This window comes from Pongo pygmaeus, chromosome 15, assembly GCF_028885625.2.
Source record: "Pongo pygmaeus isolate AG05252 chromosome 15, NHGRI_mPonPyg2-v2.0_pri, whole genome shotgun sequence".
Taxonomy (NCBI): domain Eukaryota; kingdom Metazoa; phylum Chordata; class Mammalia; order Primates; family Hominidae; genus Pongo; species Pongo pygmaeus.
Window position 1 is genome coordinate 34,533,763 of NC_072388.2, and position 24,843 is coordinate 34,558,605.

The following is a 24,843-nucleotide window of genomic DNA, read 5'->3' on the forward strand; positions in this document are numbered from 1 at the left end:
TGTATAATTTTAATTGAAAAATTGCTGATGGCTTCAGCTGAATTTTCTCAGATTGAATGACAATCAACGTCTGGTTCTGCGTAATAGATATACTTCCTGGGGAAATAGGGAAAGGAATGTATATTTCAACGGTGAGTTATAGTGAACAGTGGCTACATATGACAAAATACTTGTGTGAAGATACAGGAATAACCAGTTTCATTTATAAACTAAGGATAGTCACATATCACTTAACAGGGATATGTTCTGAGAAATGTGTTGTTAGGTGATTTCATCATTGAGTGAGCATCAGAGAGTGCGCTTATAGATGGTGGAGCCTATATACAATTAGGCTATATGGTGTAGCCTCTTGCTCCAAAATAAACATATATTTTGATTTTCTTTCACACTGTTTAATGACATACTCTTCCTAGGCTATATGATGTAGCTTATTTCGCCTAGGCTACAAACCTGTACACCATGTTACTGTACTGAATACTGTAGGCAGTGGTAACACAATGGAAAAAATTTGTGTCTCTAAATATAGAAAGGGTGCTACAATACTATAAGGGACATCATGATGGCTGTGATAACACTAGATAATAGGAATTTTTCAGCTCCTTTATCTTATGGGACCACCATTGTATATGCTGTCCATCGCTGACCAAAACATTATGTGGCACATGACTGTACAATTCTTGTAATTTCTTGTTCATTGTGTTTGTATTATGTTAAATGTACTAGTACTCAGTGTGTGAGCGGACAGGGAACAGAATACAAAGTCCAGAAATAGGCCAAAAACATAATATACTTTAGTATCTGATAAAGGGAGCACAAAAAGTCAGTGGTGGGGAAAAGATGAATTATTCCATATTTGGTGACAGGATAACTATAGCGACCTGGAAATATCTACAGTTAGATCTGTAACTCATACTGCTCAAGGATAAAGTCTAAATATTAATATTAAATTTAAAAGAAATATTCAAGCACTATAAAATTCATGGGAGAATTTCTTTATAACCTTGGAGTGGAGAAAGAAGCCATAAAGATGGATGTGATTGTATAAAAATCAGAACTTCTGTTTGGAAAAAACTCCAGATATGCAGTCAAAACACAGATGACAAGTTGGGAAAAAATATTTGCAACTCATGACACACTTAAAGGGAAAATTTCCCAAACATATAAAGAACTAGAAATCAATAAGAAAAATATTAACACTCCAAAAGAAATATGGACAAAGAATTTAAGGAGAAGATTAACATGAAAAGAAATACAATTGTCTTATAACATATAAAAAGATATTGACATCACTAATAACAGAAACTAAAATTCTAGAGTGCTACTATTTTTTACCTATCAGATTGGCTGAATTTCAAGAGTTTAATACTACCTTTTGTTGTCAAAGTTGGGAAAACAGGTACTTTACACTGTCAATGGGAGTGTAAATTGGAATAACCTCTACAGAGGGGAATTTAACAATTTGCATCAAAATTACAATTGCAAATATACTCTAACCTAGAAATTTCGCTTCTGGGATTTTATCATTTATATATATTTGCATACATAAGAAATAAAGACACAAGGTTATTCATTATAAAGAGCGGAATTTTGAGAACACACCAAATGCCCATCAATAGGGATTAAATAAATTATAGTGCATCCATACAATGGAACACTATGCTGTTGTAAAAAGAAAAAGGGAGAAGATCTCTGTGCTCTGATATGAAAAGACAACCAAATACAGTGGTAAGTGAAAAATGCAGAACCGTGAATAGTATGCTACCATTTGTTCATGCAAGAGGCAAAATAATCTTAGTATTTTGAAAAAATATTTTCATAAAGAAGCTAGAAAACTACAAAAGAAATGAACAATAGTTATATAACAGTAGTAGACAGATGAATTTTAGGCATGGGAAGGAAAACTTTACAGTAAACATTTAATCTTTTTTTGTTTTCCAATCATATTTTACCAAATGTTCCCTACTTAAAACTGTATCATTAAAATAATTAAACAGCTGAATAAACCATTTCACAATCAAATAAAGCAAATAAAAAAATTTAGACCAAAAATAGCCATACCAGTACTGACGTTGATTACATCTACCAAAGCAATGATGGAAGATGACTTAGAGCAATTTTGATAACAGCCATTATGAATTTGGTCCTAGCCTATGATATACCCCTTCACTTACCATATCCATATGCTATATGCCTGTTTTCTGGCTCAAAAAATGGGGAAAATTGAAAAATAAATCAAGGAGGGATTATATTTATTTTGGTTAGCTTCAAAAACATTTTTTACCATTTGAAATAAGAAATTCTTCTTTGCAGTTATCTCTAATCTTTTTTAAAAAAATCACTTCTACATTCCCAAAGTAGAAATTGACCTCAATACTATCTTACCACCAAAAGAAAGTTTGTCCAACTCTGAATTCTGCTTCAAATCTTAACTTCTAACATATCTTTAGGTTAAACAGAACATAAGGTTAAAGTAGCACAGCCTGGAGAATCAATGAGTTGATGCGACAATTGTATAGTTAAAAACTGTATTTACTCTAAATTGCAAAATGGTAGGTATTGTATGTGATGTTTAGGTCACAGCAATTGTTCTAGTAATAAATGTAATATTCAGTAGCATTTTCATAGATTACTCAGTTCATCATTAGTGGCATTTTTGCCTCTTTATAATAATGTGCACTTTCCTTTAGAAAGAGCTTGGTTATTTCTTTGGTTGGGCCTATTTGCTCCTTTTTTATGTGAGATTTTTCAATACTATGAAATGACGCAGAGCAAAAAAGGTCCATCCACTTCACTCGTGTTGCCTCCTGCGTTACCTAAACCACAACAGAACAATGACAGACAACAGAGCCTTTCTCCTCTCTAACAATTCAGTCACCATGACAACCAGCAGAAGAACGTTGGGCCAGAAAAAAGCATTGAGCTTGAGGGACTAGACTAATCAAAAAATGGAATAACATGGCAACAATTACACTGATGAGTGAGAGGGAAGCTACGGATGCATTCAGACACCTATGGCACCACAGACTCAACGCATTCAGCATTTTGTGTTTAGTGTCTTGTGTTTCTGAGAGCAGGTAAATAGACAAGATCGAATTGTGTAACAGAATGTCAGTGCTCTAGTTAAATAGAAAATTCCTTTCCTTTGGCAGTGCTACTTCAAGCACGTTGAAGAGGGTTTAGGGGAGATGAGGTTTTGAAGTGAAATGTGTAATAGATACAATATGAGTGCCACAAAGCAACGTTATTTAGTCTTAAAGTAAACTTCGGTATGCCCCCCACCCCTTATTTTCAAATATATAGGCACAAATAAAGGGAGAATGCTGCTGGGTTAGTAGCTGACACTGCCTGAAATCAAGCTTCATGTCAGGAACATACATGATTCTCTTCTGTTAACATGTTTCTGGGGGTAGATTGATTCTTGTAGACAAAATCAAGCACCATGATGTTAGGCTATGTCAATTCTAATGTCTGGAGGAAGTTGAGCCCATCATGATAGTTCTGTGGGTCAGATAACACGAGGACAGGAGTATAGCTGTGTCTCCTACTCATCTGCCTCCACAACTGCCTCCATTTACTTTCAAAATTTTCTCCTGATTCCTGAGTTTAGTATAATAGATGTGTATATCTCTTTAAAATGGCATTTCTATTGCCATTCCTTCTTGATTGCAGGAATAGATTGGATTGTAAACAGGCGGTATAGACATTGACCCTTGCCTCAATCGCTCTGATTAAATTTCTCACAATTTTTGTAAATATGTATTGTGCTTACATAATTTAGTGGATATTTTTAGTGAATCACATTATGTGGTTTTAATGAATAGGCTTTTCAAAGGCAAATTTTTCTTTCCTTCCCCTGAACAGAAATATTTGAATTAGGATTATTTTATTAAATCAGACAGGAACTGATAACCTCTCCTCAAAGAAAGTAAAAGGCATGAAATACCATCATTCTCATGGAGAAATTGGAGGTGAGAGAAATGAGACCTAACCTTGTAAGTTGCCCAGCAAAATTATTTGTGTTGGGATGGGGTTAAGGCTCCAGTCTGGAGACTTTGAGCTAGTGCTGTCCCCTCAGAGCCCACAGACTATAGCATCTCCAGTTGTTATCTGTTCTATCACTTAGTATATTTTCTTAGTCTAGTTATTTTGACATTCTGTGACTCAGTTTACCTATCTATAAAATGGGCTTTTTGACTATGTTATTGTTAAAAAGTGAGGATGGGACAGGGGAAGAAAGGAGGCAGTTTCCTTTGATCCTATAAGTAAATGTTTCTTGATGAAAAGTTTTCTATATGAATGAATGATTGATTTTATTTTGATCTTAGTGTCAAGCCAAACACTTCTAGCTAGGAATTCTTCATTAGAAAGATGCTTTTAAATTGTCTTTCCTGGGTTACTTTTTCTTTTGTTCAGGTGAAAGGAACAGCACGGTTGGAGTAATGGCAGCCACTTAAAATGTTTATTCACAATTCATCTACTTCTCAAAAAGAATTTGAGACAAGTTATAAAGTTCTAATAAAACAGATTCATTAACAGAAGCTACAAAACAAACATGAAGTGGTAATCGAAGAAAAATTCATATCAAGAAATCCTGGCAAAAAGAGTGCAATTTCTAGCTCCGAGGTTTCCAACAGCCGGGCAGAGAGAAACCCTGCTGATTACAGAATCCTCCTTAACTAATCATGAGAATTGTGTTGGTTCTTTAACTGAAACGACCTTTTCCTGGCCCTTAGCTCCTCCAGGTGGAGTCTGTCCTGAGAAGTGGTATGTGGAGGTGCCCAAGGCATTGCCACAGGAGGCAGCTTTCAGCAGAGTTGGGAAGAGCCCTTCCTGGAGGAAGACTTGACTTGTCCTTCTGACTTTGGCTAATAAGCATTCTAAGTCAGGAGCAGAGGAGAATCATTCCTTTCCCCTCTGTCATCAGAGGAAGGATAGGGAAAGAGGAAAGAAAGGGAAAAGAACATACTCTTTTGGGCTTAGAAGAAATCCACATCCCTTGAAAGCAAGTTACAACAGTTTATTTGGAAATCACCATATAGAGTAGGGCTTGAATTTGGCCAAAATATTTTTTACCAAAGACCTTCTTGCTTTAAAAGTAAAGCAGCTGATAATCAGATATTTGGAAGGGGCCCATCCAGCTGCAGTGGGCCTCCTCCGTGAAGAAGACCAGTTTGAGCTGCTGCCAGGAGATTGTGTCAAATACGAATGAAAAATAAAGGTTTTCTATGAGATTATTGTGAAAAGGTGAGAAAACAGCTAAATCAGCTTTGTAGGAGATAAACAGTGATATCTTGAGTAGACTCACACTTTACAAAAGCCAGATTTTAGACAACATAAATGTGCTCATTCTTTCTATAGTCTCCAATATTTTACTTTACTGTGAAGAAAATCTGCTTATCAGTCTTAACACCCTTCTCTGAGTTGCTAGATAAAAGGCCACAGCAACTGGAAGAAATTTATCGTTAAAATGTTTCTATTATGCTTGGTGACAATGCCGTTTCCACTGAAGACTTCTCTAGTATGTTTTTTGTTTTTATTTTTTTTCCTATGGATGAAGCAGGAATCAAAAAGGACTTTTCGCTTTGCCTCAGGAGAACAATAGGGGCATGCAAACACCGAGCCTGGCACTGCATTAAGCTCTGAAAATGCTTTCGGGAACTGGTGGCGCGTGCACATGCATCAATGCAAGGATCTTTACATTCTAGGAAATCTATCACAGTATGACAATCTGTGTGAGGCTCCCAAACTGAGTTTGTTCCTGTCTAATTCTCCCTGTTTCCCAGAGTGGCCTCACACTTTCTGAAATATGTCTGTAGCGGAGGAATTCACTAAGCGTTCAGAGTAAGGGAAGAAGTCCGTGGCTCAGTTCATTCACCTTTCCCCTTCTGCACCTTCATTGTAGCATGAGGCGGCCGCTTATGGGGTGTCTGTGTGCAGGCACCAAGTGAGTCACTTCACTTATATCACCGCCAACCCTCACCGCAGCCCTGTAAAAATAAGTATTCTTAATCTGTCTGAGGTCATGTATTAACTTGGCATTCATTCAACACATTATTGGAGGGCTTATGCTATAGGCCGGCTGACGCAGTCACAGATGTTGAGGGACCAGTGATAAACAAGTTGTGTCCCTCTACATAGAAATGAGAACACTGACCAGCAAAAAAGTTATGGCAACTGAGGAAGAACAGAACCAGAGTGTGAAGCTGTTTGTAATTCTGCAGCCCATACTATGCCTTTACACTGTGCGGCTTCTCTTGCCTGGTGCCATCTTCTGATTTGTGTTTCCTAAGGTTAAGAGCGCTGACTTGGGGGCTCAAGGTAGTTTGCTACATGTTCACTGGATAATCTCAGAAAAGTTATTAACTTCTCTAGTCTCAATGTCATCTGTAAAACAAGAATAGTAATACTAACTTCATAAGTATGCCGCATAACTTAAATGAGATTGTGCGTGTAAAGCCCAGCACATAAGTGCTCGGTTAATGTAAAGTATTTTCTTCACTATGGTTCTAACACCGATGAACCTCTCTGAGGATGTTTTCTTTCACCTAAAGTAAAAATCTGCTTCCTACTCTGGCCGGTGTTGCCCCATAGGCAGTCAGAGTTTTTCCTCTGACCTAAGGTGGCACTTGTCATAATTTTGCTGTTCACACAAGGGGTCTACAGGAACAAAGATGGAGAATTGTTCTTACACTCAGGATCATATTTATGACCTTACATGATATTAAACAGTAGAAAATAATGGTACTAATCTATAAAAGGGGCTTAATTTTCTGTAATGAACAAAGAGACATTGCAAAATGTTTGACGACAGTTAACGTTTCTCTTCCTTTCTCCTAAATCCATTGCCCCAAGACTTTTGCTTGCACCTGCCATAACAGAAAACAGGAGAGATGGGTGAATAGGGAAGAGTGGTCCCAAGAGGAGGGCTATAAAAATTTTAGTTTTAGCACCTGATTCCTGAGACACACACAAGAGCAAATTATCACCCTCTGTTCCTATGTTCATCTCTTTTGTTAGACTGGAGAACATCAAGGAAATGACAATCTTACACATCTTTGTCATTTTAGTGTCTTTCATGGTGCCTAGCATATAGGAAGTGCTCATTAAATATTGTGGAATAAATTAATGTCAAGTGAGCCCAAAAGTTCCATTTGTTTGTTGCTTTAAAGTTTACACATTTCTGCATTGCAGAAGGACTAGAAAAACATGTCAAGATGTAATGTGGAACAGTAGTGCTGAGATTTGTGGTTTTTTCTTTGTGCTTTTAGAGTTTTATGGTTAATAACATAATAGCAACTGATATCAAGGAAAGATCTTTGACTTTGTGAGGTGGAAGACACTGGCATTTCTAGACTAAGGAGTGACATGACATGTGCTGGAGCCTTGGAAAGTTCAGTGCAATGGTGGTGGGCAGCACCATCCTTGCCCTACTCTCTTCAGGCTCTGAACAGACCATGGTTAATGTGCCTCTGTAGTTCAAATTATGTAACTCTTCCATGGAGCTCTCAGTACTTTGGAGCATTATTGTATTCAGCATTCCAATTAGGGAGCCGGGCATGACAATTCCACTGGGCAGAAGATCAGGAAGATTATGCCTTTGACTCAAGTTTAAAATCCTACACCCTGCTCTTCTATAATCTAACCTCCTATCCCTTAGCTCAGAGTGACTTATTTCCCCCTTCCTCCTCTGTGCTAAATGCCTACTGATGTGAGCAATCAGCATGAGCCAGGGTACCTAATTATGTTTAGTTTACAAGCAATGTCATTCTTAATGGCTTCAGAAAGTTTCATTCTTTATCCTTTCCTCTGCTGCAACTGACTCTGGTAACTAATTGCTTTCAGCAATGATCTACATACTCCTATCTCTTCTTCACAAATAGATGGGAAATAAAAGTATTACAGTCTTTGAGCTCTGTTGGTTCCACATTGGTCTGTGATGTTGTTATAAAGTTTATGAGTCACTGAAGAACAAGTTCAAGTAAATCCTTCCCCCTGAGACCCCACAGCTTATTTTTAAAAAATTTTATGGTAAGTCATCATGCTGTCATTTGGTCTACATAGGACGACAACTATGTCTCCTAGTGCAAGTTCAATGGCTGGTTGGTTATTTGGCTTCTTGGGTGTCACAGGCACAGGTGCACCCCTACACCCCTCCAGGCAACCACAAGACTCTTTCTCTGGCCAGAATTATTGGGAAGACAACACCCTAGATTAGGAGAACGTGAACAGGCCTTGCAGCATAAATAATTTCTAAACTTAGTCTTGACTAGACTTTATATCTCCTTAAAGAAAATTATTGATAGCATAAATTAGATTCTCCCAAACATATAGATTTGGCAGTGAATTAGATGATCTGGGGAGATAAATAACTCTCCACAGATGAGTCAATGAAGGCATCATCTTTCCCAGGCATGTGCTTTCTTAGTTAGCTCATGCCTGTTTCTAAGAGGCCATCAAAGGGCAACACTAATGGTTGGCATCCAAGTCCCTGAAGAGACCTTTGGTGAGATGGTACTTTTGGTCAGTCCTGTCCTAGAAGGGACTCCCTAATACAACTTCTTACCTAACATCAGGAAGTCATCTTTTTGGACAGGCTTTTCAGAAAGTCCAGAGTCAAGCCCCTGTCATTTTAGATACATTTAATATATTCTGGAGAGTCTTTTTTTTTTCATTTTAATATGGGAATTATTGAGCTTGCTTAGTTCATGGGCTGTTAGGAGTTTTTAGTGGGTTGAATGATGATCCCCCAAAAGATATGTCCACCCAGAACCTCAGAATGTGTCCTAATTTGGAATAAGAGTCTTATGGATTTAATTATGATAGTGATCGCAAGATCAATTCATTCTGGATTATCCAGGTGGCTCCTAAATCCAATGACAAGTGTCCTTAGATGAGACAGAAAAGGAAAAGACAGACACAGAGGAGACTACCACGTGCAGACAGACACGGAGATTGGGGTTATGCTGCCCCTAGTCAAGGAACACCTGGAGCCACTGGAAGCTGGACAAGGGGGCAGATTCTCCCCAGGACCTTCAGAAGGAGCACAGCCCTCCCCACACCTTGATGCGAGTCTTTTGGCCTCCATATCTATGGGAGGCCAACTTTTCTATTGGTTTAAGCCATGCAGTTTGTGGTGATTTGTTAAGCAACCCTGGGAAACTAATACAAGTACATTCTTTGAGGGTCATAGCTCTGAGTGGCAGAGTGGTTTTTGGTGGGTCTGTTCCCTAGCATCGTTTTCTGGGAAGTGTGAATTTGATTGCTTTGTTGGGGTTCTATCTTCTGGCACCCGATTAGGGATATTTGGGCTCACTCACTCCCAAGAGGCCCAAAGTTCAGTACATGGCTGGTGGGTTTTGGTGCAAGGCTGATTATAAGTGCAATAAATTCTTCATGCAATTTTAAAACAAATAAATTGTCCCTAACGCCATTTTCACTAGGAGTTAAGCTTCTTGAACATGAGACAAGGAACACCAAAGGCACAAAAAATAATTAACTCCTGATTGCAGTGCAGGGCCAAGAAGTCTTGTTTTGTTATCAGTTCTCTGAATCTGAGAGATTAAACATTTGATTAAACATATTTCAGCAACAGAAACTACTGAAATGGCTTTTGAACTATTTTAGTCACGTAGCTGTATATTTACCTTTACCCAATGAAACAATATCCTGTACTCTGCTCATTTGTTTATGTGCTTGAAGGAATTGGGTCTCCACATCTATTTATTCTGCCCTTTCTTGAATATGAAGGAAATGACTCAATTCAAGAACTATTTGGCCAGTGCCTACTATGTGCTGCATACACTGGGTTGATTGGATTAGGACAGAAGTAAAAAGCAAGGGTTCCAAATGCTTTCAGGTTAATCAAGGAAGGAGAGTGTACAAGTAATCCATGTGTCAAAGATACTTGTACCACCCAAGAGAGACACCTGGAAATGTCCCCTTTTTCTCTTCAGCAGCTCTTTCTTGGTTTATTTTCCAGGCCTCTACCTCTTCTAGCAGCTCTTAAATAGAGGAGTTCCACAAGGTTTGAGTAGAAGCTTTCCCCCCCCCCCCCCTTTATCTCTCTACCTGGGCAGGAAAGTCCATGCCCTCCAGTGCTTTAGTTACTAACAAAATCCCCAAATATTCCTCTTCTGCCCAGAGCATTTCTCTGAGCTCTGAACTGCTACATACAACTGCTTAACACCTCTTGGATGGCACATAAGCATCTCATACTCGACAGGCACAAACAACTCATGATCTTTGACCCCTTGCCTCAGACTGGACCATCTTTCAACATTTCATTCCCAAGAATGACAGACAGAAACCAGGGAGCTCTAAAACACTCTTGACCCCATCAATTATACCTTTTTAATTTTTCTTAAATTCATCTGTTCGTCTCCATTTCCACTGCTGACTCCTTGGTCTAATATATATCACAATAGGATCACAGGAGTGAGTTCCCCTTAACTTTGCCATATTCTATTGGTTAGAAGTCAGTCACAGGTCCTACTCACACTGAAGGAGATTATTCAGACAAAACCGAGGAGCCAAGATCATAGCACCATCTTAGAACTTAGCAACTGATTTATTTTTATCTTGTTTTTGGGATTATAGATTAGCATAGATCCCTTGAACACAAGCTAAAGTTTTAACAGATCTGAACTCCAACTTCCTCAGAGAAGCCCTCATCAATCCAATAATTGAGTCTAATTTCATTCTTCGGGCTTACATAACACCGTATACTTCTTTATAGCATTTATTACAATTTCAGTTTAAAAAATAAATGACTACTTATAGCATTAGATTATTAGATTATATACTATATTATATATTATATATCTATATATTGTATATATTATATATCTATATATTGTATATATTGTATATATATTATAGATATATATTATATACAATATATGTATTAGATATATATATATATATAGATTAAGAATATATATATATATATATCTTCCCCACTTGTCAGTTCTATGGAGGGGCTGTTTTGTTTGACATAGCACCAGGACTGAAACATTGTGGAAGCTCAAAAACTGTTTTTTAGATAAATAGAAGAGCCATGGAAGCTATATTTTGTTGCTCTGCCTATGCTCACCCAGAGATCAGACACGTCTCACTTCTGGGCTACTTAATGGGTTGCTTCCCACCTCCACTGCCAGAATACTGGCCACAATGGGCCAGTGGAAGTTAGGCAAAAAACAAAAACAAGACGCTAACCTTGACTCCATTATCATGCAAACAGGCAAATCATGGTTTTTCAAGATCCTAACCACAATAAGCATTCCAAATTGACAATAGATGTTAGAGTCAGGGATAGAGTTGTAACCTAGAACCACCAATAAAAGTTACAGCAACTTATTTTTACCTTGTTTTCTGGGATTGCAGATTAGCTTATGTTCAAGGGATCTATGCTAAAGCATTGACAGATAAGTTGATATGACTGTGTCTCATATGGGAATTAGGGGCAGATTTATGTTTCCGCAATGTTAGAGAACAAACATTTGCTTGGTTACCTGTGAGGTGCCTGGATGGGTTTTCACTTTTTTGAAGATAGGGTGTTCCTTTTGGTAGCCTAATCATGGCCACCATTCCTAATCATGGAATCTTCCTAACCTGCTTCTGAAGGTGGTCACCACCATTGCCTCTAACAGTATGCCTGTGAATTATGGAGCACTTCATTAGTACCAGGCCTGCACCAGACACTATGTATGGTATCTCCCTTACTGATTACAATCCCTATAAGTATCTAGTGCTTACCCTATCACATTGGTTTTCGAACTTCAGTAAGCATCAATTACCTGGAGGGCTGTTGAAACACTTCTGGTCCCACCCCCCGAGTTTCTGATTCAGTAAATCTGGTGTGGGGCCTGAGAATGTGCATTTAACAATTTCCCAGGTGATAGAGATGCTTCTGTTACTGGCAACCACATGTTGAGAGCTACTACTATATGTGCTATATATTATCATTATTTTACTGATAAAAAAAAAACTGAGGTTAGACAGATTAAGATCACATGGCCAGCAAGTTGTGCAGCCACAATCAAATCCAGGTTGGCCAACTCAAGATTACTAGAGGTAATACCACCAGCACCAAAAAAATCTTGTAAGCTCATAAGCAATGGCACAGAAATATGCCCATTGGAATAAATCAATCTTCAGGTAACTCCAAGCATTCTTGATCACTGTAGTTTAAGTAACAATTCATATAGTCACATTTTAGATGATCATTAAGTTTCAGTATATTAAAATCTGGAACAAAATCGTTCATTAAGATGACAGTTTGAAAATCTTGATCAAGAAACAGAAATCCAGAAGGAATTTGAACAGGCTGACTCCAGAAGAAAATCTCCTGCTCATTTCTATAGAAGATGAAAATGTATTGGTGAAGATCAGACAAAGGTCTGAGCAATCCTTTTCTTGCTGAGTGAGAACTATCTGGTGAGCAGAGAGGAAAACTCAGATCTACATCTGGTAACTTGAAGGTTTGAAGTGGTAGAAACTGGACATCGGAGGTAAACTTAAAAGTCTGGCTTAAATATAACTTGGCCTGTTCTGTCTATGTTGAGTGACTAGAAAGGGAATTGCTTTTTCGTTCCCATCTCTATTGCGCTCTTCTGGACTTCATCCCTGATTCTGGCATTATCCCAACGGCTTCTGGCTGGTTTTCCAGCCCCAGGCTTTCCTCAGTCATGATGACCAAAAAAAGTGGCAATTTTATCCTTCTTCAAACAGTGTTTCTTATGATTCTTCCTAATTTATGAACTTAACAGAGGCACATTCAAGACTCATCAAGATAGAGTTCTTTTTCTTTGTCCCTCATCTCACCACCCTCACTTTTCATTATTCCTCGATGAAACTTTTGCTCCTCCCAGTAAGCAAATCTGCTCTTCCTAAGCCTTAAATGTTTTACTTCTGCCTCTTTATTTCCTTTCTGCTCAATTACTATAATTATCTACTTTTTAAAAGTTTGATAGTTATAGTTTTATTTTGAATTGTAGAATATCACAGCTGGTTTTAACCAACCTATAAGTTACATGTATACCACAACCAATTCCAAGTAGAGTTCTGCTCCATAGCTTCTATTTTTAAGTTTTGTAAGATCATTGTTTTTACCATGATGCTGGGCTCCACCAAAATTTCTAGTTGTTTTATCACAATAAAAATAGCTACTTTCAATATTGAACATTTTAACTGAATTTAAAATAGCATTCACAAAATGTCAGATGTTTCAACTATGCCAGAATAGGCTATATTTTTATTTCATGAATTGTTGAAAAGTAGTATTTTTATAATTAAGCGATTTTCAATTTGAAGCTGAAGCCTGCTATAAAACTTGTGTCACTTACCCATTTTATCAGGGAAGGTAGTTCTCTTCAACCAAGCACAGAGCTTTGGGAAGGATGTACATGGGGCAGTGAGGGAGGAAGGGTACACCCGCATAGCCAGCCAGGTTGGCAGCCACATCAACCTTTGTGATCAATATGGTGACAGATGTTGCAGATAGTTAAACGGTGGATGTGAGGGTGATCTTTTTTTTGTTATACTTTAGGTTCTGGGATACACATGCAGAATGTGCAGGTTACATAGATATACATGTGCTATGGTGGTTTGCTGTACCCATCAACCTGTCATCTACATTAGGTATTTCTCCTAATGCTATCCCTCTCGCTAGCTCCCACCCCCGACCCGACAAGCCCCAGTGTATGATGTTCCCCCACTTCCTGTGTCTATGTGTTCTCATTGTTCAATTCCCACTTATGAGTGAGGACATGTGGTGTTTGGTTTTCTGATCCTGTGTTAGTTTGCTGAGAATGATGGTTTCCAGCTTCATCCATGTCCCTGCAAAGGACATGAACTCATCCTTTTTTATGGCTGCATAGTATTCCATGGTGTATATGTGCCACATTTTCTTTATCCAGTCTATCATTGATGGGCATTTGGGTTGGTTCCAAGTCTTTGCTATTGTGAAAGGTGCTGCAATAGACATACATGTGCATGTGTCTTTATAGTAGAATGATCTATAATCATTTGGGTATATACCCAGTAATGGGGATTGCTGGGCCAAATGGTATTTCTGATTCTAGCTCCTTGAGGAATCGCCACACTGTCTTCCACAATGGTTAAACTAATTTACACTCCCACCAACAGTGTAAAAGCTTTCCTATTTCTCCACATCCTCTCCAGCATCTGTTTCCTGACTTTTTAATGATCACCATTCTAACTGGTGTGAGATGGTGTCTCATTGTGGTTTTGATTTATATTTCTCTAATGACCAGTGATTATAAGCTTTTTTTCATATGTTTGTTGGCCACATAAATGTCTTCTTTTGAGAAGTGTCTGTTCATATCATGGGGTTGTTTTTTTTTCTTGTAAATTTAAGTTCCTTGTAGATTCTGGATATTAGCCCTTTGTCAGATGGATAGATTGGAAAACTTTTCTCCCATTCTGTAGGTTGCCTGTTCACTCTGACGATAGTTTCTTTTGCTGTGCAGAAGCTCTTTCTTTTAATTAGATCCCATTTGTCATTTTTGGCTTTTGTTGCCATTGCTTTTGGTGTTTTAGTCATGAAGTCTTTGTCCATGCCTATGTCCTGAATGCTATTGCCTAGATTTTCTCCTAGGGTTTTTATGGTTTTAGGTCTTATGTTTAAGTCTTTAATCCATCTTGAGTTAATTTTTCTATAAGGTATAAAGAAGGGGTCCAGTTTCAGTTTTCTGCGTATAGATAGCCAGTTTTCCCAACACCATTTGTTAAATAGGGAATCTTTTCCCTTTGAAGCCCAATTCAAAACCCCCTTCCCCTAGGCAATCTTTCATTATCGACTTCATCTAACTGTGGTATTGCTCCTTGGCCTTTCTGGGCCAAGTTGGTACTAAATTAGTTTACAAATATTGAGAAGTTGTTCTGTGTAAGTATTCTTCAGCTGTTCAATTATTTTCTAACTCCTCTCCAGAAGGACTAGAAGCTCTTTGAGAGCAGATATTGTCTTTGTTCCTTTTGTTAAGTGCCCACTGGACCTCATTTATTCCTTCATTTTTTTTTCTCACTTGCATTCAGCACTTTCCATGTGCCAGGCAGTGAGCTCGCCCTGGTGCTATAAGTAGAAGTTTGGTTGCTTTCATAAGCCCTGCCCTGCACAGGGGCCTTCTAATCCAGAGCTTTGTACTTGGACTTTGATAGTTGTGAGTGCCTTCCATTTACTCACTGGAAAAGTCTGAAATACAGGACAGGTAAGAAGACAGGAGGAGCTTGCTGGGAAGTCGAAGTATTTTTGTGGTGGGGGAGCTGGGTTGGAGAGGGACAGGTTAAGGAGAAGCTTGTTGAGAAAGCAGAAATGAACTCTAACATTGCCCATCGGGGATCCTTTTGCCAAATAGTAAATGAAAGAAAGACTTCATTTCCAACAGTTTTGCCTAAGGTAGAGCAGAATTGTTGTATTTTCAATAGGCAGAGGCTATATGAGTAATTGAAATCAAGGAGAGTGGCTTTCTGAATTCACCCAACATGGAAGTTTGATGACTTCGAGTAGCATCTTTGTTCCCGAGCCTCTTTCATCTGTGAAAAGTAGATGTTAGAATTGGTACATTAATTAACCGGCTGACCTACTCAGAAATTGAAAGTTCTTTGAACAATGATAACATTCCTGTACAGACACTGACACTGTCTATGCATGTCTATATATAGGACAGTATCTACATAGAATGGTCATAAAGGCAAACAATTCAAAGCTGAGTTAGAAATTGGTTATATACATTAGAACTTCTATGTGTTAGAGCTAAGATATAGAAAATAGGGGTATAACAGAATTCTACATTTTTGTTCATTCTGAACAATTTTTCCTGCAACCATAATGGTTAACCATCCCAGTATGATGGTACTGGGTGGTTTCAGCTCCTTCATTTATCTGTCCTGCTCTTTGGCTAGAATAGCCAGGTGGCTCTATCCTTCTGAGAGCAGCAAGAAGGATCAGAGTTCCTGTGCTTTCTTCGACAATTTGTGTGTGTGTTTGTGTTGCCTCTTGCTCTTAAGAGACAAGGTCTCAGTATGTTATCCAGATTGGACTAGAACTCCTGAGCTTATGGGATGCTCCTGCCTCAGCCTCCTGAATAGCTGGGACTACAGAGGTGTGCCTCCGTGGCTGGCCAACTTGGTTATTTTGTCCTGTGTGAGGGGGGCAAACACAAAACTCATTGGAGGATGTCTTAGGAGTCAGAGTCAAGCAGTCCTCAGCGCTCAGGGGCTAAAAGTCAGCTACCAGAAGATAACTTTATAAGGAGAGAACTAGGGAATCTGTCTGAAATGTTCTCTCAGCATTCATCATTTTCCTTTCTCCACTACCTAGTTGACCTTCTTCCCCTTTGTTTCATTAGTCCGAAACCATTCCAAAACATGCGCTTTTATCTATCCATGTCTCCTCCCCTCATTCCATTTCAGCTAGAAGAGTTTTATCGACAATACTGCTTCCCTTTCCTAGGACTCTTTGTAAAACCCAACCGACAGGCAGTTCCCCCTTCAGTAGTCTTCTCTCCCTCTTCCAGGACTGAGGGAAGAAGACAGAAAACCCAGTGGTGACAGGGATGGGAGGGGCCACCCCAGGAAGTAATGGGCTGAGGGATGTAGAGAGCCTGACTTTCCCCCTTATAGCCCCAAGCAATGAGGAAGGTAACTACAAGGCCCCCCAAACGACATATACTGCAAAGTCAAATACAGAGATAGAGAATAAAACAATGGTTACCAGCAGCAGGGTGGTGGGGAAGAAATGGGGAGATGTAAGTCAAAGGATCCAAAGTAGCAGATCTAATGTACAACATGAGGACTCTAGCTAATGGTATTGTATTCAAAATTCCTGCCAAATGAAGACTGTACTTGCTCTTGCCACACATACAAATAGGTAACTGTGTGAGATGATATATATGCTGATTTGTTTCACTATAGTAACCATTTTACTATCTATATGTATCTCATAACATTATGTTGTACACCTTAAATCATGTACACTTTTTTTTTTTTTTTTGAGGCAGGGTCTCATTCCATCATCCAGGCTGGAGTGCAGCAGCGTGATCTTGGCAACCTCCACCTCCCAGGCTCAAGCAATCCTCCCACCTCAGCCTCCCAAATACCTGGGTCTACAGGCATACACCACCACAATCAGCTGTATTTTTTGTAGAGACTGGGTTTCGCCATGTTGCCCAGGGTGGTCATGAACTTGTGAGCTCAAGTGATCTGCCCGCCTCAGCCTCCCAAAGTGCTGGGATTACAGGCATGAGCCACCGCCCCTGGCCTAATAAAATTTATTTTTAAAAAAGGACCTATGGCAAATCATTTTTACAAATAAAATCTATAGTCGAGGTGCAGTATGGGGACAGCATTTTACTGAGTAACCTTGCAAAGAATATGTCATTAACCACTACACTAATCTTGTTCTTGATGTATACCAGCAACAAATACAAAGAAAAATTTAGTCTCTTACTTTAATAAGTTCCAAGTATGCCACATCGTATTTCTTGCCGAATAATTTATTAGTAAGAGGAGATGACTCTAGTAAGTTATAGAAGTTATATTGAATTTTTAAAAAAAATTATTGAAAACTATTCTTTGGGGATTGAGGACAGATGAACTACGAAGGAACATGATGAAACTTTCTAGGGTGAGCATAATGTTCTATATGATGATAGGGGCTTGGGTTACACAAGTGAGCATTTATGAAAACTGTACACTTTGTACATTTCATTGTGCATAAAGTTTACTTCAAAAAAACATTGAACTGCAATTAATTACATGCATGCTGAACTATTTAAAGTATACTGATGCCTGTTGTTTACTTTGAAATATTTCAAAACAGTAAAATGGATAGAGGAATGTGTAATAAATTGGTACGTGATAAGGAAAATATAGTCAATTATGTTAATAGTAAAATCTAGATGGTGAGTAAACTGGTGCCCATTGTAAAATTCTTTAAACTTTGCTTTATTTTTGAAAATTTAAGAATAAGATGTTGGTAAAAAATAATTGTTGTGCTATTATTAGAAAATCAAAAAATAGCAAATGCTGGTGAGGCTGTGGAGAAGAAGGAACGCTTATACAGTGTTAGTGGGAATGTAAATCAGTTCAACCATTGTGGAAGACAGTGTGGCGATTCCTTAAAGCCCTAAAGACAGAAATACCATTTGACCCAGCAATTCCATTACTGGGTATATACCCAAAGGATTATAAATCATCCTGTTACAAAGACACATGCACACGTTATGTTCATTGCAATATTATTCATAATAGCAAAGACATGGAATCAACCTGAATGCCTATCAATGGGGGCTGGATAAAGAAAATGTGGTACATATACACCATGGAATACTACACATTCAAAAAAAAAAAAAAATCGTGTCCTTTGCAGGAACATGGATGGAGTTGGAGGCCACTATCCTCAGCAAACTACCGCAGAAAATCAAACACTGCATGTTCTCACAAATGGGAGCTGAACAATGAGAACACATGGACACAGGGAGGGGAACAACACACACTGGGGCCTGTGGGGAGGGGAAGTGAAGGGAGGGAGAGCATTAGGACAACTAGTGAGTACCAGGCATAATTATGAATAATAAATTATGAATAATGATAAAATTATAGGTGATAAAAGAATCTGTACAACCAACCCCCATGGCACAGTTTTACCTATGTAAGAAACCTGGACATGTACCCCTGAACTTAAAAGTTAAAATAATAGTAATTGTTGGCCAGGCGCGGTAGCTCATGCCTGTAATCCCAGCACTTTGGGAGGCCGAGGCAGGTGGATCACAAGGTCAGGAGATCGAGACCATCCTGGCTAACACAGTGAAACCCCATCCCTACTAAAAAAAAAAAAAAAAAATACAAAAAATCAGCCTGGTGTGGTGGCGGGCACCTGTAGTCCCAGCTACTCAGGAGGCTGAGGCAGGAGAATGGCGTGAACCCAGGAGGCAGACTCTGTCTCAAAATAATAATAGTAATTGTTAAAATAATTTTATGTCATTCAGTCAACTACTGTCATTTTGGAATATCTCAACCATTCTGGCTACTGACCAAAACCAACATTATGCAGCTCATGATAGTTTTTAATGTTATATTTAAGAAACATCACCTGGCTTTGTGTAGCCTCTGTATAGAGGAATTCTTTATGGAAATGGTACCTTTCTTCCATTGTACATACATTGGTAGAGAATGCCAGTTTTGAGGCGGAGGAAAGCAACATTTAACTTTTACAGGACTGACATACATTTTCTAATCACTACCATGTTAATCAAATATTGCTTTCATCTGTTTAAGGTGTTATTTTCTTCTATGTAATATGAAAAATTATCAAGGAGGTGACATTTGAACTGGGCCTTGAAGGATAAGTGGAAATTCACCAAGCATCAAAACAAGGAAAGAAAAATGTCCAGTTTCAGTTATCTCTCTCTCATCATACCTAGCAGAGTAAATGCTAGATAAATGTTTAGTCCAAGTTGCAAAAGCTGAAAGGTCAAGTTCCTAAACAAACTGTAAAAGAACGAACCTGATTTGAGGTAAACTGTCATTTTACTTGGTGATCAAATTTCAGTGAAAGGTATTCTGAGACAGTGAAAAATTTGCAGGCCTTGCCAAGATTTGCAACCCTCCTGGGAGAAAAGAGGCCCTGTGCCAGGAAGCCAAATATTGTGGTTTGCTTGATTTTCTTAAAATAAATATTTCTAGACTTAATCCATCCAAATAAATTAAAACAGTATCCCTGGGAGACCTCAAGTGCTACAATTCTTAGCAAACTTTTGGAAGCCCCTTCTTGGAATGGTGTTCAATGCCTACAACACTTCCCTTTGAATATCTTCAGAGTAGATAGATTTGATTTCTGAAATAAGAAATTCATGCAGAGGCCTGCCTTGAGTTGGACTAGTTTTGGAAAAGAGTACAGCTGTAAACTCGCTGTGATTTTCTTAATATAAATTTATTCTTAAAACTGTAAGAGAAGAATTTCAAAAATATCTTTAGTTTCATGAGAATACATGTATAACCTCTTGAGGTGACTACTTTGAAGGACAAAGCTTACATGAAAATACAGTCACACCTAGAAGCGTAAGCACACCTGCCCACTGGCCAAGTTGGGCTTAGAGAGAAGCAGTGGTAACTCAGGCTTACCACCCCCCCACTTTGTCTTTTGAAAAGCACCAGCCTCTGAGGCAGTTTGCAACGGGTTCCATGTCTTCCTCTGTGCCCGTTTCTACAAAAGCAGTTCATGAGATGTGGCTATTTCACATATGACCCTGCAGAAAAGCACAGAGGGGAGGCAAGCTGTGCCCTGTGAGGACATTAGAAATGGATCAGAATCCAGCAAGAGAAAAAGCAACCATTCACTCTGTGGCCCTGGGATTCACCTAGATCCAGCTGCTGCAGAAGAGAGGGGAGGTGACAGTCCTCCGATGGCGAAAGATAAACGTGGAAAACGGAAACAGCCCGAATCATGCGTGCTAAACGGTATCCTGAAGTAGTGGCAAGACTGTATTGTGTAGGGAGGTTCGAAAGCAAAACGAGGTGTGGGATGAGTCACGGCCAGCACATTGAAACTACAAGAGGGTGTGAGGGACAGTGTGGGTGGAAGAGGTGGAACTCGTGATCTGTGGGTAATAAGTTGGATAATGAAAGAATAGGAGGAAATCATGGGCCTTGAGCCTTTGTGAATTCTCTCCTGCTATCTAAGACACTCCATTGTTAAGAAAAAACATTTTTCAGGGTCTAATTGCCTTGTGTTTTGGCACTTATGTTTCTTCTGACTTTTGGTTTACCCAGATTTATTCTCCTTCCCGTCTGGCTCCCCAGACAGTGATTTAGTTAATGCTTTGCATTTTAAGTGACATCATCTGTTTTCCAGACAAATACCGTGGCAGCCTACACACCTTGAAGCACCACCACCATCTCCTGTTTATCACCACACCCTCTTATAACTAAACATTTACAAAAGACATTCTCATGCCTTTTTTGGGGGAGGGGAGGGGCGCGGGGAGGCAGGGTCAGCATTTAAAGTCATCACATTTCAAACACCAGAGTTTGAGCCAGGCAGAGTGGCTCACGCCTGTAATCCCAGCACTCTGGAAGGCAGAGGTGGGCGGATCACTTGAGGCTAGGATTTTGAAACCAGGCTGCCCAACATGGTAAAACCCCATCTCTACTAAAGATACAAAAATTAGCCAGCCAGGCGTGGTGGCAGGTGCCTATACTCCCAGCTACTCAGGAGGCTGAGGCAGGAGAATCTTTTGAGCCCAGGAAGCAGAGGTTGCCAGTGAGCTGGGTTCATACCACTGCATTCCAGCCTGGGCAACAGAGCAAGACTGCCAAACAAAACAAAACAAAACAAAACAAAACCAACCAACCAACCGACCCACCCACCCAGAATTTTAGTGGATGAACTCCAGAATAACTTGTCTCTCCCTGTTACCTTGTCCTGGGGAATTCTTTTCCTCATTTGTTCTTCTTTGAGAATATTGTTCCTTGCACACAGGCTGGCCCTCAGTAAGTACTCAAATATGTCATGAATGAATAAATGAAGGAATCATCTGTTGATAACACAAATCTTTTCGAGATGGTTTAACTTCCATGCTTCCTGGAGGCAAGGAGATAGATGACTTTCTAAAATCCCTTTAGTTGCTAGGCCTTGAACATTTAAAGACCTGCATTCAAAGGACTTTCCAAAAAGTGACACTGTATTCCACTGTCAGCATTGTGGGAAGTGAGTTGAGGGAAGAAGGATAGTGTGTGTGGGTGGGCATGTGTGCTCACGTGTGTCTCCTACCACATACACATACATACATCTCTCCAACCATTCCTCATATCACTGTGATATTTGATATACTTTTATAATCAAGACAGACATGGCTTTAAGACCATGCACGTTTCATGAAGAATTGACTGCTTTGTCATAAGTGTAATTGCAACTCATGGACAAGCTACAGTCATGGATTATTTAATGCTGGAAGTAGGGTAATCTCAAGTAGGGACTCAAGTTATAGATAACAAAAGACAGACCTAGAAGAATGAAATGAGCTCCGAAATCTACACAAGAAGCCAGTGACAGAAGAGAAACTCGACTCCCGGGTTCCTGTGTCTCAGTCTAGAGATCTTTGAGCAGCTCATCCATTTTAGGGGACCATCACAGAGCAGTCAGTCTTGGGAAGTTCTCACAAAGAAGCAAAAACATTATGGACTGTTTTCTTTTCACATAAGAGAGCTTAGTGACTGACAGGGTTGGGAAAAAATAAAAAGATAATTATGAAAAATGTTCTTGGCCGGGCACGGTAACTCATACCTGTAATCCCAGCACTTTGGGAGGCCAAGGCAGGCGGATCATGAGGTCAGGAGTTCAAAGCCAGCCTGGCCAAAGAGACCAGCCTGGCCAACATGGTGAAACCCCATCTCTACTAAAAATACAAGAATTAGCCAGGCGTGGTGGTGGGCACCTGTAATCCCAGCTACTCAGGAGGCCAAGGCAGGAGAATTGCTTGAACCCGGGAGGCAGAGGTTGCAGTGAACCGAGATCATGCCATTGCACTCCAGCCTGGATGACAGAGTGAGACTCAGACTCAAAAAAAAAAAAAAAAGAAAAGAAAAAAGATCTTGACCTATAAGCCAAGGACATGGACACTGAGCAATATCTATGGAGACCACATATATATTAATAGAGTTTGGTGGCATTTTTTGCTTTTTAGATCATTTAGTATACTTTGAGATTAATTACAGCCTCCCTTATAACAGTAAGCTCCCTTGGGAAAGGTTCTACTTTAAATCCACCTCAGTCATTAGCTTATACAAGGAACAAAGACATGGATTTAACATACATATGGGGATTTGACTAACTTGAAAAGGAAAATAAGCTTTAAAAGAATCTATTAACATAAAGCAAAAAAAGCAATTTTTTCACTATTATGGATTCCCAAAAGTAACTTATTTTTAAAAACCTGCTATTTTTATATGCAATTACTTTTTAAAAAAATTCTTCCATAGGTAGACAATGTTGTTGTCATCTCCGTTGCTATAATATTATAGCTGACCAGTTGGTGGAGCAATTACATTTCCATAACTCTTAATGGCTATTTTGCTTAGGTACTAATAACTTAATTAGAATCAAGAAAGAGACTATTAATATTCTAAGAAATAACCAAATGGATCACAAACTTTCAGAAGGAATGACAGAGACAAAAATCACTTCAACAACATCCAGCTCATTGAAGACAACGTGTAATTAAATTAAAGTGGTAATTCCACTTACGGCAGCAGGAGAGCTCCCTCTTAACTCACCTTGAAGAGGTAAAGCCCCATCCCAGCAAAGCCACACTCAAGCAGGTATGGGTAAGAAATGGGAGAAGGTCAGCCCTAGGGCTCTAACTCCAGAGGCAAGGGGCTAATTGTAGTTTTTAATGGCAAATCTGGTAACCTTTTATAAAACCATACAGTACAGGCTTCAATGTAATTATTAGCCTCTTTGGCTTACACACTTTTCCTAGAGAGACGGCCGGGGGAAAACAGTTTGCTCAATCCCAGATTTCTTCAAAAAGAATGGTTGAAGGAGTGTTTGCCAATCCATCTTTAAGTCCCCCAAAATTGTCGTGGCTACTTACGTGTACTTAGAAAATGTAACCTTCAGCTGGGCGTGGTGGCTCATGCTTGTAATCCCAACACTTTGGGAGGCCAAAGTGGGTGGATTGCCTGAGCTCAGGAGTTCGAAACCAGCTTGGGCAACATGGCGAAACCCCATCTCTACTAAAAATAAAAAAATTAGCTGGGCGTGGTGGCAGGTGCCTGTAATACCAGCTACTCGGGAAGTTGAGGCAGGAAAATCGCTTGAACCCAGGAGGCGGAGGTTGCAGTGAGCCAAGATCACACCACTGCACTCCAGCCTGGGCAACAGAGCGAGACTCGGTCTCAAAAAAAAAAAAATATATATTAACCTTCATCCATGATATTTTAAATGAAAAAACACAAGAATCAGTATAGATTATGTGGAAAAAATTATCTGAGTAGACCAAAGAACATAAAGAATCAAAATACTAAACAGTGGTCTCACTTGAATAGGAGTAATTTTTTTCTTATATTTTCTTTGATTTTCAAAATTTCCTAAGTGTTTCTTGCTTAAAAAAACTAATTTTAAGGTGTTGTTTAAAGTAGAAATTTATTCCAATAAACTTAAAGGAATGAATATGTGCATGTGTATATATAAATATATGCAAACTCGTTCTATTGTTATGAATGTAAGGCCATAAAGAATTCAATAGTGCTTTTACATGAATTTATATTTTGTTAATTGTAACAACCAGTGAATAGGTTTATAGAGATTGGCAAGGCAGGTTCTTGTTCATCCACAGCCAGTGCATGAAAGAGGTGGGTGACGGTGCTTTGAAGTAACCTAGGTCCTGCAAAGCTCAGCCAAGCTCCCCAAGTTCTAGCTGTGGCTCCTCTCCTACCATGTGTACTAAATAGCACTATCTTAAGGCTATCTAATTGCATCTTTATCACAGACACTGATCAATATAGAGGCTGGGCACCTGCTCTTAGCTGAAATCAACGACTAACCTGTGCATGTGGATCAAGTTGTATTGCCTGGCCAGCTGAAGAGAAGAGGACTGATGCAGGTTAAAGGAGGGTGAGAGATTTCATTATTCTATAATCCAGGTTTCCTGCAGATATGTGTTTTCATAGCTAGTTTTAAAACAAATATTAAGTATCCATTCTGTACCAAGCACTGTTCTAGACAATGAAGTTAAAGCAGTAAGCAAAATAGAGACTGCTGCTTTCTGGGAACTTATATTTTATATTGGTGAGACTAATAAACATCAAAACTGTACTATTTTA

The 24,843-nt window shown here is 39.1% G+C and overlaps 1 long non-coding RNA gene across 2 annotated transcripts; it reads left to right on the top strand.

Moving 5' to 3' along the window:
* The first annotated feature begins 2,876 nt into the window (after positions 1-2,876).
* Positions 2,877-17,296, top strand: LOC129012884 (uncharacterized). Of its 2 annotated transcripts, XR_008493732.2 has the most exons (4): positions 2,888-3,074; positions 3,862-3,968; positions 4,414-5,244; positions 17,019-17,296. It is a non-coding gene; the product is annotated as an uncharacterized LOC129012884 (long non-coding RNA). The 2 variants fall into 2 exon arrangements; XR_008493733.2 differs by lacking the exon at positions 4,414-5,244 and having other exon boundaries at positions 2,877-3,074.
* The last annotated feature ends 7,547 nt before the right edge of the window (positions 17,297-24,843 follow it).